Below are 16,510 nucleotides of genomic sequence, written 5' to 3'. Positions count from 1 at the left end.
TCATGTGGGATTTGTTTTTTCTTGCCATGTGGTAGCATGCTAGGTACTTGACTCTCACTCCCTACCAAGACTTGTGCTCCATGGCACCATATTTCTCAACACGCCCTTGGTGCTATATTCTTAAGCTACTGCAAGGTGGTTGGATGGAAGGTTTACAACTCCAATAGCCCCCCTTGGTACTTGATTTGATACTCTCAAGTGGTAAGGCTCGGTTACAACTCCTACACCTCTCCTTAGTGCATTCATATGCTACTTAAGAAGGATGTGGATAAAACAAAATGAGATGAGATGGGTGTCTACTCATATGGTGATCCCTTTTACAACATGTAGGCTGAATTATAGGCTTGGATAGTGAGGTTCATTGATGTAGGTTTCTTCCTTTAGTGAAGTGAGTCGATGGAGCTCTCCTCGCTTGATGTTGTTGACTTCATGCTTCTTCTTTAATAAAGTGCTAGTCGGTTTGTCCATGTAGCGTGCACAATCTTCTTCTTCTCCTAGCTTTGTGTTGATCAAGTGTTCACCATTTGGCTTTGTCTTCTTCTTGATGCTACCATTGGTGAGGACCTCATCATTGTTGCCACTTATGCTTGATGCTTTTGCCTTGCTCTCCATATAAATGTCCCCTCAACTTTTATGTTTGAAAAACAAAACCTATATTTTTGTTTTATTTTTTATTTTTTTAAATCTTTTTATGATAAAGATTCTTGTGGCATACAGAAGACTGCCTTCCTCTCTATGCTCATGCACCATTCGTCACCTCCTGTAGAGATTCTTGTGAGCAGTCATTTTTTGTGGTGGTCATGATCATTAGGGGGCATTTAAGCATAAAAAGGGCCCTGTAAAGATCCCTAATTTTAAGGAATTAAGACTTATTTTATTGAGGCTTAAGGAGACAAAGCTTATAATGATGCCTACTTTTGGGCCTAAAAGTAGGAAAATTAAGACTAATTTTATTGAGGCTTAAGGAGACAAAGCTTATAATGACACCTACTTTTGGGCCTAAAAGTAGGGGATCTCTCTAATTTTTGAACTAGGATTCTCTTTATAGCTATTAAAGCCCCCTACTAAGATCACTGATATCTACGCTTTCATTCTTATTTACTCCACTTTAATAGTCATATTTAAAATTTCTCCCACATTCTTATTTACTCCACTTTAATAGTCATATTTAAAATTTCTCCCACATTCTGTTTCTTTCAATCATTACTATTATTCATCACGTTTTCTACCAACCTCTGCAATAACATTCTCTCTCTCTCTCTCTCTCTCTCTCTCTCTCTCTCTCTCTCTCTCTCTCTCTCTCTCTCTCCCTTTTTCCCAAGCTCTCTTCTCCTATTGTTTGCGAATACAACAGGATAGCCCTGAGTCTATCTCCCTCTCTCTCTCTCTTTATCTCTCTCCCTCTTCACAATAGAATAGCCCTATTGTGAATACAATAGGACAGCCCTGAGTCACTTCAGAATAGTCTCTTCCATTTTTTGAATGGCAGAAATTGAGATTCAACAAGAGCGTGGAAGGTAGACTCGTATATTCACATATTGAATGAATATGCACCAATCAAGAAAGAAGGTTTTAATGCACATGAGAAACATGCAAGAAGACAACAGGGTCGGGGACTAATGTGGATCTTTGGGTTGATGGATATTTATATCCTAATGATCCTTCTTCACATTGTCCTCCACCCTTCACTAATCTTCCTTCGTTTATTTAGTTTGTTGGAGAGGGTGAGAATGGGCTGCTTGAATATTGTAGAAGGTTAAGCATGATCGATGCATGATGGAGAGTCCAATTCCTCCACTCACAAACACAAAGCTTACAAAGCACTTTGATTAGTGCGCAATATGCACTACAAGATGTACAAAATAATATTGTAGAGCTAGAGAAAAGAGACAAAGAGAAAGAGGCTCGCGTTTATGAAGCTACAAGATACAATCTCTCATATGAAGAGCACCCCCGTGGGAGCAAGAGAGCGAAAGAGGACAATCAATAACATTTAAAAACTTGTAGTTGGTGGTGGTGCTCGCAAGCGAAGAATCCATGCAGCAAGGTTTATTTTTTGTTCTTTGCCTATTATTGTTGTAAATAATTTTGATTAAGGTATTTTTGGTCGTAGTGGTTGTTATAAGCAATAGATTAAGGTGATTTTAGAATCTTTATTGATTTGTGATAGGAACTTTTTGAAAGAAGCATGTGGTGATAATGGTCCTCAAGATTTTGGAGAAATATTACGAAGTTGTGTGAGGAGGCATGACATTCTTTCCATCATTCGAGACCCACACCACAAGAAGATACGTCAGGTACTCGCAAATGAGATAATGGATGACATTACCAATCTTCTAAGCATTGAGGAGGTTCAAAATGCATGCGATGAGGTGGGAATTAGCACAAAAGGATATCAAGCCCTCCATCAATTGCTAAAAGATACACTCCGCAAACAAGGCATCACAAGGAATATTTTTCCTATCCCCAAAAAGATAAGATTAGCAAAGAGGACATGTAATGATGATATGCAATGCAATATTAGAGAATACTATTGCATCAATGATACATTAGCCATTGGAGCTTGGGGAAAAAAGCGAGGCACAAATGGTAAGATTATGTATCCCTACAATGAGTTTAACAATATATTTGTTGATCTACAACATCTTCAGAGAGCTATGATCTTATTCTATGGACTGCATAAACAATGTAAGTAATTTTCTACATTCTTTGCGAGCTAATAAAAAAATCTTTCAAGTACTAAAACTTATCCTTTTGTTTGGCATGCAAGGTGACAAGGTAAGTTTTGTGTTGAAAGTGGATGAGTGTCAGATTGTGAAAGGCAAGAGGTTAGAACAAATGAGTATCCTACTTATGAATTAGGCAATGGCATATGCAAAGAGTGAGATCAACATGACTGGGACTGAGTTACCTCTGGAAGGTTCTAATGAAAACCTAGACAATTAGACGAGTAACAAGGAGAGGGTTTGCAAGTTAAGTTTTCCATCTTTTAGTGTCCAATTTGAGAGAGAGATATGGTGGCTTGGGGCGTTTGAAGTATCGAAGGAGACACATGAAGTGCTAGCTTGGATGTTTGATAGGATACCATGGATTACCAATGTCATTAAAGCACAGATTCAAGGAGAAAAATTAGAAGTGGAGAGTAAGGGCACTTATACAATAGACTGGCATTTAGGAGGTGACTTGAAGACAATAAAGTGCCTTCTTGGGTGTCCACAAGGTGCTAACACCCCAAATCCTTGTCCATGGTGCATGAGAATGGTGAGAGAAAAGAAACAGAAGAAGGTAGGAAGGAAGACGAAGCTAGAGAATCAAGATGATGAGAATGACACAGTGGATGATAATGCTGGCAATTGGGTTGGTGGTGTCTTGTTTGCTAACTTGCTACCTAAGCCAAACAGGCATTTGAGAGACCCTGAATGGAATCCTGTAATTCCATTTAACTCAAGAATGTCCACTTTTGTACTTTGCATGCATTCATGCGTGTGTGATCGTCTGCTGAATTGTCACATTGATTATGCATTTACTATGCAAGGCAAGTAAAGACAACATGAAGCTCTTCAAAAAGTAGAGGAACTACTCAACTCAATTGGGTGCCATGGCGGCAATGTGTAGATTACTGTTAACAAGAAGACCTCTGGCATAAATCATGAAGTGGCCCAGCAAGTGTCAATGAGTGGATATAAGGCAAGACATTTTCTAGAGAGGCCAGAAAAGTAAAGAACTCAAATTCATGGGACTTGTGGAAGGATTTGTGTAAATGCACAATGTTTGACTGCACCAATCCAAGCCTTGTAGTTCTACGTGAGAAGGTTTGGTCAGACTTCAATAAGATAGTTAAATTAATGAGCAAAAGCAGGAAGACTGTAGAGGAGTACCAAAAATTTCAAGAAGAGCTTCAAAATTTTACAAAAGCCATGGTCGATACATGGGGTGATACCAACATTATGCATTACATGGTAAACATGAGTTTTTTTCTACTCATCAATTTGAAATGATTATGAAGTATAGCTTTTGAATTGGTCCTGTTTTCTTTTGCAGCACATTTTGTATGCACATGGTGCATACTTCATGAATGAATATGGTTCTCTTGACATGTGGAGCACCCAAGGAATAGAAAAGTCTCACTACCGAACTAGAGAACTATATTTCAAAAACACCCGACATGGAGGAGGAAAGACTTGTACAAATTACCTCAAAGAAATCTTCAATTGATTCTACAAATATACTTTTGGACAAAAACTATTAATGGAAAAGGCTCGTACGAGTGATTTAGCAAAGGCAGCATGAAATCAAGCCAAAATGAGGATATCACTAAAGTGGAAATCTGGCACATGACCAACACGTCATGCGGCATGGAGATCATCAAGAAGACGAGAAGAAAGAATTTGGATTTAGTGTAACGAAATTTTGTATGCAAAATTTATAACATTTTGAATTGTTGTAAACATTTTTGCTTAATATAGACTTGTAATTAAAACTTAATCATATCATTTCATTACATAAAAGATATAACAAAATATTTACAATGATAAGATAATTAGCTTCTCTTGAGTCTCTTCTCTAGTTGCTCTTCTTCTTCACTAGGCATTTTTCTTCTATAACGTAAAAACTTCTTGTAACTATAATCCAATTTTGGAATGCCAAAATCTTGTACCGTATCCAGAGATCTGAATAGCAGCACACTTCTCTATCAGCATGCTCTTATGTGTATTGTAAGGAATAAAGGAATAACCCGTATATCTAGATAGTGCCTTGAGTGTGAGAAGTGGAATTTCAACATCAATAGAATATTTGCTGTGGTAGACAATAAATATTTCTTTGTCAATAGACGGGATGTAGTGTGCAAGAGCAGAACCTTGGCCAACTCTTGCACGGGCAGCACCTCCACGTCCAAGGAAACCATCGGCATCATCAAGCTCAATCTGCATTAAACAAAGAATTTAGTTTTCACATAAATTCAGTCAATACCATAAATCACATAAATTCACTCACTCAAGAACAGATAAACTACCTTCTGGTTCTCATCCTCTTCCAACTTGGATGTATCCCAAAGGTTTATGGAGCTTTCTTCATTTCTTTGATCAAGGGTGGGCAAAGGCTCGCTTCCAATTTTAGTAATTCCTAACTCCTCTTGAAGACTTTGAAATTCTAGCTCTGTGGGAAGAGAAGATTCAGTCTCCTTGGCTTTTTCAAAGCACAATGACATGGCTCTAGGGGCATCAATGAAGTTCCTATCACCTCAGTGTCCAACTTCAGAAACTCCTCTTTATGTTCATTTTCCACATCGAGTATACCCCTGGTAGCTTCACAACCATTTGCTATAATTGCAAGGTAATATTCTGCCCTTAAATTATAAAGCTTTTGTATGTGGGAGAGAAGAATAAAATTCTTACCATTTATAAGAAAGGAGGGCAGCCCAGAGAGGACGAAGTTTGATTTCAAGTGCTCTCCATGCACAGATGATCCCTCATCAAACAATAACAATGGATGCCTTAAACTCTGCCACATCAAACCCTGTGCTTAGAAAGCTCTCCTCATCACCAGAAACTAGGTCCATAACCTCATCATCAAATTTAATCTCTGTGACAAATGGTGCTTTCTCTACTCTTCTCTTGCATTGGTGACTTCTATTATGTTGTTGCCATTTTTTACTAACATTAGGGGAAGCTTGAGATATTCTAGGGACCCTTTAAGAGCACACATGATTAAAAAGAGGATTAGTAAAGGGTCCAATGGGAGGATGCCAACTTGGAAAAAATGTTGGGTGGTCCCTTACCTTAAATAGGTGTGGTCAAAGATCTGGGTCCTATAAAATGTCACTTTAAAAGGCTAAATGACACTTTTGAAAGATACTAGTGTCACTTTTAAATATGAGGACATCACTTTTGAAAGCAACTAAAGGTCACTTTTAAAGTGTCATGTCACTATATATCACTTTTAAAATTGAAAATTCTCCTTTCTTGTATATCTCACATTCCCCCTTTTTCACATGCATAACTCATTTTTACTCCTTTGAGCACCTCCTCTCTCGCTCCCTCCTTCCTTTTCAGCACCTCCCTCCCTCTTCCATCGTACCCCCTCCCATAACTGCCCCCTCAACCTCCCAAACTCCAGTCCACCTCTCCCAAGCTCCACTCTCGATTTCGCCCCTACTCACATGTGTTTTTCTCACAACAAGACCTCTTTCCTCTCAAGCTCCTCCCTTTATCAAGTGATCATCTCACAATAGCACAACTCTATTCTCTTGAGCTCGTCCCTTTCTCACAGGTGCCTTTCTTGTGATAGACCACCTCCACTCTCTCCTTTTCTCCATTTCTCACCTTTCTAAGTTCTTCCCTTTCTCATAGGTGCCTTTCTTGTGATAGACCACCTCCACTCTCTCCTTTTCTCCATTTCTCACCTTTCTAAGCTCTTCCTCTGCTACCTACCATCTTCCACCTCTCTTTATCATCTTCCACCACATCTAAATTCTAGTTCAACCTTTTGTATCACATCCTAGGCTTTGTAGCACCCTTCATCTACCCCTTCTAGATCTGCAGCACCCATACATTGTCATAGAAGCTTGTACAATGATTCCTCCTAGAGTAGAACAAGACCAAAAGCCATCATTGAGTACATGAGATCAAGAAATGTGTAGGACAATGATACACAATGGATTTGTACTCTATACAGTAGGCTAATGTGGGTTACCATGCAACCATCTATGAAAGAGGTTCATACCGTTCCAAGAAGATTTTTCTCATCTCCTAGCTACCATTAGATAGGAAGAATCCTTGATTTTCAAATAAGTAAGGATTTCAAATATCTGGTGAAAGTTCAACATGTCTATCCACCATCACTACAGAATTTGGAACCAATACAGCGTACAAAATTTGCAGTAAAATGTAAGTACAAACTTGTTGGCTGATTGCATGCTTCCTTGAGTTGTTATTGGTTGTTTTGATGTTTTTTGTGTTGTCTTTTGTATGTATGTGATATGTTTCCTGAGTTGTAGCCCCTAGAATGCTTGACAAGGTCTTTCAAAGCGCTTCATGATGCAGACATTGTTGAGATCTTATATGCAAGAGAGAAAGCATGTATGCTTGTGGTGACGAGGTTTTCTTCTACAATGCCCCTACATTGTCCCATCATCTCAACATGGCTATGTAAGAGCTTTTAAGAAGCACACAAGTGTTTTTTGCTATTGTTATCTGCTACCAAAACACTTTTTGAGATTGTAAAAGTGATGTTCAAAAATCATGTGGTTTTTGTTGAAATATACAAGTGAATAGGGTGTGTGTGGGAACAAGCCCTTGGATAGAGGTTGTAAAAGAGGAGATGTAATTGTGAAAGAACCTGTGAAAAGGTTAGAAGAATCTACTGGGAGAGAATAATGGGTAGCATGAGGGAATTTAGGAGTGTGGAGTTATTCTAGGAGATATTCAGGGAAAAGAGAAGAGGTGGAGAGAATCAGGCAAAAGGTGGAGATATTCATTGATTTAATGTAATTTCTGGTAAAATTGTGCTGATAAATTTGTGAAAATCATCATTTGGCATTCAAACCTTGGTTAATGCCTGTAAATCTCACTCAAATTCAAGATTATTCACAGCCAGAGTTGCATTTGGAATGTGCATGAGAATGAATGCTATACACATTATGTATTGGGCACATTTTATCAGTGTAAAAATGGGAACAGACACTGCCCTTGTCCAGATTAAGGCAAGAGGTAAGACCTCCCGCATAAATTTGGGTTTGCATTGCATAATGATACAAAATAAACATAAAAAGCCCAAAGGAACTGTCAGCAAAACATTGAAACATGTTGCTCACATGGAGCAAAAAGACCTGACGGACGAGCTCATGGCCCCAGCCATGAAAGAAGAAGAATATATCTTCCCAAGAAGAGGATCCACACCAAGAAGAAAATCTGAAGGAAGACATGGACACGAGAAGAGAAGCTGCCCCAAGAAGATTGAAAGAAGAGATGGACTCGTGGAGAGAAGCTGCCACGACAAGAAGACTGAAGAGAAGAGAAGATGTGAGGCTCCAAAGAGTGAGGAGCCATGTGAAAATCTCTGAGAGAGAGAGACCCCACAACCCAATGTAACCTGCAACAAAGTAAAACCATCTCTGAGCCACCGATGATGTAGGCCACGTGGTAGATGTATGTGTGAGCACTTTAGTCAAGGTCGCGGGCACTTATAGTAGCCTTGGACACATAGAGAGAGAGAGTGTCAAGGACTATGGAGTTTAGGGACTTGAGGCACTGGTCACGGACTGTCAAGTAAGAAAGAAACTTGATACAGGGTCCAGGTGTGCTGAGATAACTTGAGGGGAGGAGTAGACACTGGTCGCGGACTATCAAGTAAGGGGAGGCAAACTTGGTATAGGGTCTAGGTGTGCTAGGATTATTCACTTGAGGGGAGGTGTTGAAATATACAAGTGAATAGGGTGTGTGTGGGAACAAGCCCTTGGATAGAGGCTATAAAAGAGGAGATGTAATTGTGAAAGAACCTGTGAAAAGGTTAGAAGAATCTACTGGGAGAGAATAATGGGTAGCATGAGGGAATTTAGGAGTGTGGAGTTATTCTGGGAGATATTCAGGGAAAAGAGAAGAGGTGGAGAGAATCAGACAAAAGGTGGAGATATTCTGGGAGTGAATCATAGAGAAATCAATGGGATTTGATGCTTGATGTAAACTCTATAAATTGAGGCATAGCCCTAATGAGAATTTGCTGGTTTTTGAGTATCCATGCCTACATTAATCTATCTGCTAATTATTCACTAATTACATCTTAATCATTTCTTAATCACTTTGTTAATCATGTTGATTCTAGTGTATGATCCACCATAGCTCATCATTATGCTCAAATTTCAACAGTTTTGAGATTGGAAAATTGCTTTTCAAAAGTCATAAGTGGTTTTCAAAAGTAGCTAATGGTTTTGAGATTGTAAAAGTGCCTATAAAAGTCATAAGTAGTTTTTACTATGTTTATCTTGCAAAGAAAAGCACTTTTGAGAGGCACATTAGTGTTACAGCAGTTCACAAGAACTTTCTCAGATTTGCAAAACTTGTGCTTTTCAGAAGACATAAGTGGTTTTTATTATGTAGATCTACCAGAAAAAGCATTTTTCATCTTAAAACAAGTACTTTTAAGAATCACTTTTCATCTTAAAACGAGTACTTTTAAGATTCTCTTTTCATCTTACTAAAACCACTTTTCAACTTAAATCAAGCACTTTTGAGAGTCCCGTAAGTGTTTTGTGCTATTGTTGTCTGCTAAAAGCACTAGAAGCATTCCAAAAGCACTTTTTGAGATTTGAGACTTCTCTAAAAGAAGTGTTTTCTATTGTTGTTTTCAGCTATAATTTTATTGTCTCAAATGCCATTTGTTTTGTTTTTCCATATTGTAATGGTTGTTTCATGCTTTAAGCTCTCTCATGAGTGAAAATTTATTCTTCATGTAGGCGGAGCTATTCAAGAGATTTAAGTCAACCTATCTCCATGTCGAGATCTTGTTGAGATGCTTTGAGGGGTTGAAGCCCTATTCTATATGATAAGTGTTACAGCAGTTCACAAGAACTTTTTGAGATTTGCAAAGTGCTTTTCAGAAGACATAAGTGGTTTTTATTATGTAGATCTACCAGAAAAAGCACTTTTCATCTTAAAACAAGTACTTTTAAGAATCACTTTTCATCTTAAAACGAGTACTTTTAAGAATCTCTTTTCATCTTACTAAAACCACTTTTCATCTTAAATCAAGCACTTTTGAGAATCCCATAAGTGTTTTGTGCTATTGTTGTCTGCTAAAAGCACTAGAAGCATTCCAAAAGCACTTTTTGAGATTTGAGGCTTCTCTAAAAGAAGTGTTTTCTATTGTTGTTATCAGCTATAATTTTGTTATCTCAAATGCCATTTGTTTTGTTTTTCCATATTGTAATGGTTGTTTCATGCTTTAAACTCTCTCATGATTGAAAATTTATTCTTCATGTAGGCGGAGCTATTCAAGAGATTTAAGTCAACCTATCCCCATGTCGAGATCTTGTTGAGATGCTTTGAGGGGTTGAAGCCCTATTCTATATGATAATTGAAAGACAAATATACTTATTGCTGCGTAGCTCACATGCAAATGATGTTTCTCAAGGATGCTTTTAATTATATGCATCAAAGGCTTCATGATAGAACATGCATGTGTACTTGCTCTCTTTGTGTCAAGAGTCTAGGCAATTTTACCTGTGCAGCAGCTCATTCTCTTTACAGTGGCGTCACATCTATATGGGAGTCTTTGCTTTGCACAAAAGCTAATGATTATGTGTTTAATGACAGAAAATGTATTTTTGGAGCGTGTTCTCATTGTGGCACAAAAAAGTTAGCTTTGTGTCCAATTGACACAAGCAATACTGCTGCCTGTTAAGGTGTTTCAAGACATAGAACAAGTCAACAAGGATGTTGTAAAGAAAAAGAGGAAAGATCTCATAGTGGTGCAAATGGGATGTTTGGATTTCATATCCTCTTTCAAAGACAAAATCAAGAGCTTCATGGTGCATAACTTCATCTATAGATGGCAATCTCAACAGTTCAAAGACTGTCTAACAAGGTTTCCCGATGACGTAGTGGTCTCAGTGATTGACTTTGCAAAGAACTACTTGTTTAAGGAACAAAATGAGATTCAGTCTATGCATTGGTATTGTGAGAAAGTCACAATATTAGTACACATTACTTATATTCACGCCAATAAAGATGATGTGAAAAAGACTTATCACTTCTATATCTCTAATGATAAAACACATGACACTGTTCGCCCAGCATTGTTTACTTTTGCATGACATGTGGCTTAAGGATCAAGGGCATGAGTTGAAATGTCATTGGGTGTGGTCAAATGGTTGTGCATCACAATTCAAGGCAAAGTGTCCACTCTATTTTGTGGCAAGATACTTTGCCATGACTGGCTTAGAGATGCCATGGAATTTTCCATGTTCAGGGCACCGAAAGGGAGAGCACGATGGAGCAGGTGCAGTCATAAAAAGAGAGTTTCCACATGAACAAGTAAAACCAAATGGATGTGTGCTAAAATGTGCACGTGATTGTGTTACTTTCTTAAGGACAGGATTTTCTCACAATGATGTGCACAAGGTTTTCTTCTGGGAGATTAAGGAAGGTTATTGTCACGTAGGCTGTAACGCCTGTGATCAACAGTAGACCGGATGGCCAGACGGGGCTTTAGCATCAACGCCTCAGCCGGAACGCCGAGGACGTGGCCATCCGGGGTTCAGTGGGAGAGGACGCCCATGCGGAGTCATGGGCGGCCAGGCTAGTGTGGACGACAAGCCACACACTATATAGCCTAGGGGATGAGGGGCAATCCTCATTCTTCCTCTGTGGCTGGGTGGTGAGCCAGAGGCCGTCCCCTCCTAGCACCCGTAGTGGTGCTACGGTGATCTAACATTGGTATCAGAGCGTCAGTTTCATTTGGTCAGGGTCCGTGCGTGACACCGGGGACCGGAGCCCACTCAATGGTTTTCAACAATTCAATAAAAATCTTATCCTTATCTCCACAATCGACTGTGTGGAGGGAGGTGGCCATAGCTGGAAGGAAGGGTTCTTTCTCTCTCTCTCTCTCTCTCTCTCTCTCTCTCTCTCTCTCTCTCTCTCTCTCTCTCTCTCTCTCTCTCTCTCTCTCTCTCCATTGCACACACCCAAGCGCTCCATTGCAGGTAAGCAATTTCGTTTTTTTTTTGCTTTGAAGAAGAGTTTTTCGTCTAGTGTAGAGAGAGAAGTCAGCTATGAAGAGAGAGAGGCGGCTGGAGCTTTTCGTCTGGTGTAGAGAGAGAGGTCGACTGTGAAGAGAGAGAGGTGACTGTCTGGCGCGCTGTCTGGTGTGTGGAGGGAGCCGACGGCGGGCCAGCCAGACTAGCACCGACGGCCAGACCAAAAGTGGCCATCCAATTTTAATTCTTTAAATAAAAAAAAATCAAACGAACACCTCTCTCCCAGCAGTGGAGGGATAATCCTCGGCAGGGATAATCCAGGGTGGTTCGGGCATAGCTTCCCGCGGGGTTTTATGAGTTGCAGGCACCTTTCTCTCGGATTGGAGCATCCCGGAGTAGCGACGCTTGTAGAGGCTCGTAGCGCAACACAAATCGGCAATCGACGATAGTTGCAGGCGACCGTAAGGGGGGTGACTATTCTCTCTCCACACTGCTCATTTTATTAGCGTTTTTGTAATTTTTGAGTTCTCGCATTTTTCTTTGTGCAAGAATTAAAATATGTTTGCTAGGCGTAGTGTGTCCCCACCGCCTTCTACTTCTCTAGGGTTTTCAGGTCTCTTGTCCTCGGTCACGGGTTTGAACCCGACCGAATTGTCAGGCCGTATACGCCCGACCGTTGTCTGGTCCAGAGTGCTCTCGTCGATCACACGTGATCTGCTAGCGCCCTCCTCGTCTGTTGACCCCGCCTTAGGACCCAACGAGCCCGCAGCGACGGTCGCAGTAGATGACCCCTTTCTGGTTGATGAGCCAGATGACATGAACACTGACGTCGTCGAGGGGACCGAGGAGGACCTCTTTGAATATGACGACAACGATAATGACCTATTGGACCCTGTCGTCGATGTCGTGACAAAGACGGAGCTCTCTAGTGGACTTTTTAAATAATGCAAAACGAAACAATATGGGTAAAGTCCAGGCTGACTTAGTCACGATGCTACAGAGCATCTCCACACGGTTAGACGCACTGACAGTCGCCTCGGCTAGTACTCCGACTCCTCGTGATAAACGAGCTCCAGCAGCATGGGTGAGCATAACCTCGCCAGTGGTTGCAGGAGTACAGGCTGATGCGCCTGCGGGGCCGTCCGTAGAGACAGCTTCGTCGTTTACTGAAAGACTTGAAGCCGCCTAGTTTTGGTGGCGAGGAGAAGGAGAGAAACAAGGACTCAGTCAACATGTTTCTAGCAAAGTGGTCAGACTTGCACATGCTGTGACTGCAGCCTAGCCGGGTGCAGCCCGGCTAGAGGCTAGCCTCTCATTAACCGGCAAAGCATAAAAATGGTGGATGAGTTTGACAACTCGTCCTGCCACTTGGACGGAGTTTGAAACGATGTTTTGAAAAGAGTTTTTGCCTATTAATGAGGTGGAGAGAAGCTGGGAGTTATGGGACAAGTGCTCGATGGAGAACAAATCCCTGACTCAGTACATCTCAGACTATAGGGAGATAGTACTCAAGCTAAAGGAGATCGATGCATTCCAGACATTGCGAGGCTTTAAAAGAGGCCTCAAAGATGATTACCTTGAGTACGTAGAGCCCTTACAGCCTAAAGACTTAGCAGAGGCAATTAAGTATGCACAGATATTTGATGACATCAAGCACCATAGTGCGTGTGGTGGTTCGAGCAGGGCCGAGGGTAGTGAGAAGAGGAGGTCAGGCCTTAAAAGAAAAGGGTTCCGCAGTGATAAGCAGGGGGATAGGATGGACGAGGGAGGACAGGGTGGTCATTGGTCTAGAAAATCGCGACCATCCAGGAAGAAAAGAGACAGCAAAGTCCAAAAAAAAGAGGAGTATATTAAAGCGCGAAAGGAAAATCGCTGCTTTAATTGCAACGATGTAGGGCACACGAAGGCTGTGTCCAAAGCCTATTTGTGCGAAGAAGAGCAAATGTGATTTTTTCGAAACAGAAATTCACTACCTTGGCCATATTATATCCGTCGATGGTACGCGGATGGAGCCAGAAAAAGTAGAGGCTATTCTTAAATGGCCAGCGCCGAAGAATCTCGAGGAACTGCAGATTTTTCTTGGCATGTCGGGGTTCTATACCGACAGTATGTGAAGGACTACGCGAAGATCACAGTCCCGTTGATGACTGACCAGTTACGGTCAAAAACTAAAAACATTAGTTGGGGGAAGCCCAACAGAAGAGCTTTGATAAGCTCAAGGAGACCGTAGCGGTTGCACCTGTTTTGACTATTGTCGATCCAAATGCGCCGTTTGTCTTGGAAACAGACGCTAGTAAATGGGGCCGTACTTATGCAAAGGGGACGCCCAATTGCATTTGAGAGTAAAAAGTTAGATCATGCGCAGCGTAACTACTCGGCTTACAAGCGAGAGTTGCTAGCGATAGTTCATGCACTGAAAAAGTGGAGACACTATTTATATGGTGCTTCTTTTGAGGTCCGGACGGACCATGAAAGTCTGAAATGGCTTTCAAGTCAAAGTGAAATGAAGGGTAGAAAATCTCGGTGGGTGGAGATTCTACAGGAGTTTGACCTTCAGATACGTTACCAGAAAGGTAAGTATAACGTGGTGGCAGATGCACTTAGTCGCATGATGCCACAGATTAATGAACTTAGTTTCACAGTCTTCAAGAATGATTTCTTGGAGTCACTACATGGTTTATGTGAGCATGATCCATCTTTTACAGAGGTCTGGCGTGCTGTATTGTATGCGTACGCATTTCTTCACAGACGCGACCACCTCCCTTGTTGGCACGGATTGCTAGTCCGGAGAGACTGGCCGAAGGTGCAACGAGAAGGGAAGCGAGAGTTAGTCCGGAGAGACTAGCCGTGTCTTCTGGGTATAGTTTGGAGCCGGAGAGCTCTGACGTAGGCCCTTCATCCACCTTTGACTGCCACGGCTTCAAAGGGGGGTGATAAACTTTGTCAGGGGGAGAAATATGCTAATTACTCCATTGACGACGGGTACTTACTCTACAAGGGTAGAGTATGTGTGTGTACCAACTATTGGTGACTTTCGGGCCCAAATTCTTAAAGAAAGTCATGATAGTCCAAGTGCGAGTCATCTCGGGATTTAGAAGACCTATGCACTAGTAAAAAGACAGTTTTATTGGCCTAGTTTGTTTAAGGACATCCAGACTTATGTACTGAAATGCAATAAGTGCCAAGTCAATAAACACGAACGTCTTAAGGTTGGAGGACTACTCCATCCGCTCAAGGGAAATGGGAAAGCGTTTCCATGGATTTCATTACCGGTTTACCCAAGATGAGTCGAGGGAATGACTCGGTGTGGGTGGTAGTGGACAGGTTAACTAAAATGGCAAAGTTTATCGCCACGAAGAAAACTGTTAAAATGCCAGAGTTGGCAAAACTCTTTATTGAACATCTCTACAAGCTATATGGCCTGCCCGCAGATATAGTGTCAGAAAGTTCAACAGTCATTTTTGGAGGGAAGTCTTCAAAAAGTTAGATACTACTCTGAGTATGAGTACGGCAGATCATCCGAAGTCTAATGGTCAAACTGAAAGAGTTAACCAAATTCTAGAGGATATGTTGCATTCTTATGTTAGTAAGAAGCAATCTAATTGGGAAGAGTACTTGCCCTTATTGGAGTTTGCCTATAACAGCTCCAAACACTCAGCGAGACTGGATCTCCCATGGCTGTAGGCCTAGAAAAGGAGAAGATTCAATCTGTCAAGGATTTCCTTGAAGATATGAATGATATGCTCAGAGCCACACGTGAGAGCATTCGTAGCGCTCAGGATCGCGCTAAAACTTATGCGGATAAAGGACATAGAAAGGTGACCTTTGCAGAAGGTGACTTTGTATTCCTCAAGGTTCCTGCGCAGTCAGAAACCATGAAAATGGGAAAGTGTGATAAACTTTCTCCGAGATATTGTGGTCCTTTTAAAATCCTTAAGAAGATTGGGGACGTAGCATATAAACTTGAGTTACCGGAGAGTTCTCAAGTCCATCCTGTCTTCCATGTCAGTAAACTGAAGAAATCAGTTCACGGGTTAGAGAACGCAATTTCTCCATAGATTTTGGTGGACTTGATAGAGCCACCAAAGATACCACATGAACCTGAAAAGGTTCTAAAGTATCGTGACAGACAAACCCGACATAAAGTGTACCAGGAGGTACTTGTTAAATGGACAGACAGGGATGAGGAGGCAGCTACTTGGGAACGCCGTAGTGCAATTTCCAAGAGGTTTCCCCAATTTGTTTTTTCGAGGATGAAAACTCTTCTTAAAGGGGGAGTAATGTCACGTAGGCTGTAACGCCTGCTGTGAGACTGACGGCAGACCGGATGGCCAGACGGGGCTTTAGCATCAACGCCTCTGCCGGAGCACCAGGACGTGGCCATCCGGGGTTCAGTGAGAGAGGATGCCCATGCGGAGTCATGGGCGGCCAGGCTAGTGTGAACGGCAGGCCACACACTATATAGCCTGGGGGATGAGGGGCAATCCTCATTCTTCCTCTGTGGCTAGGTGGTGAGCCAGAGGCCATCCCCTCCTGTGGTAGCACCGGTAGTGGTGCTACGGTGATCTAACAGTTATGTGTTGTTGAAATATACAAGTGAAAAGGGTGTGTGTGGGAACAAGCTCTTGGATAGAGGCTGTAAAAGAGGAGATGTAATTGTGAAAGAACCTGTGAAAAGGTTAGAGGAATCTACTGGGAGAGAATAATGGGTAGCATGAGGGAATTTAGGAGTGTGGAGATATTCTGGGAGATATTCAGGGAAAAGAGAAGAGGTGGAGAGAATCAGGCAAGAGGTGGAGAAATTCAGGGAATGAATCA

Source organism: Cibotium barometz, chromosome 59 (assembly GCF_041138505.1).
Source record: "Cibotium barometz isolate CiBa-2024 chromosome 59, ASM4113850v1, whole genome shotgun sequence".
NCBI lineage: Eukaryota > Viridiplantae > Streptophyta > Polypodiopsida > Cyatheales > Cibotiaceae > Cibotium > Cibotium barometz.
The sequence above is the reverse complement of the archived record's forward strand: the minus strand, read 5'-3'. Positions refer to the sequence as shown.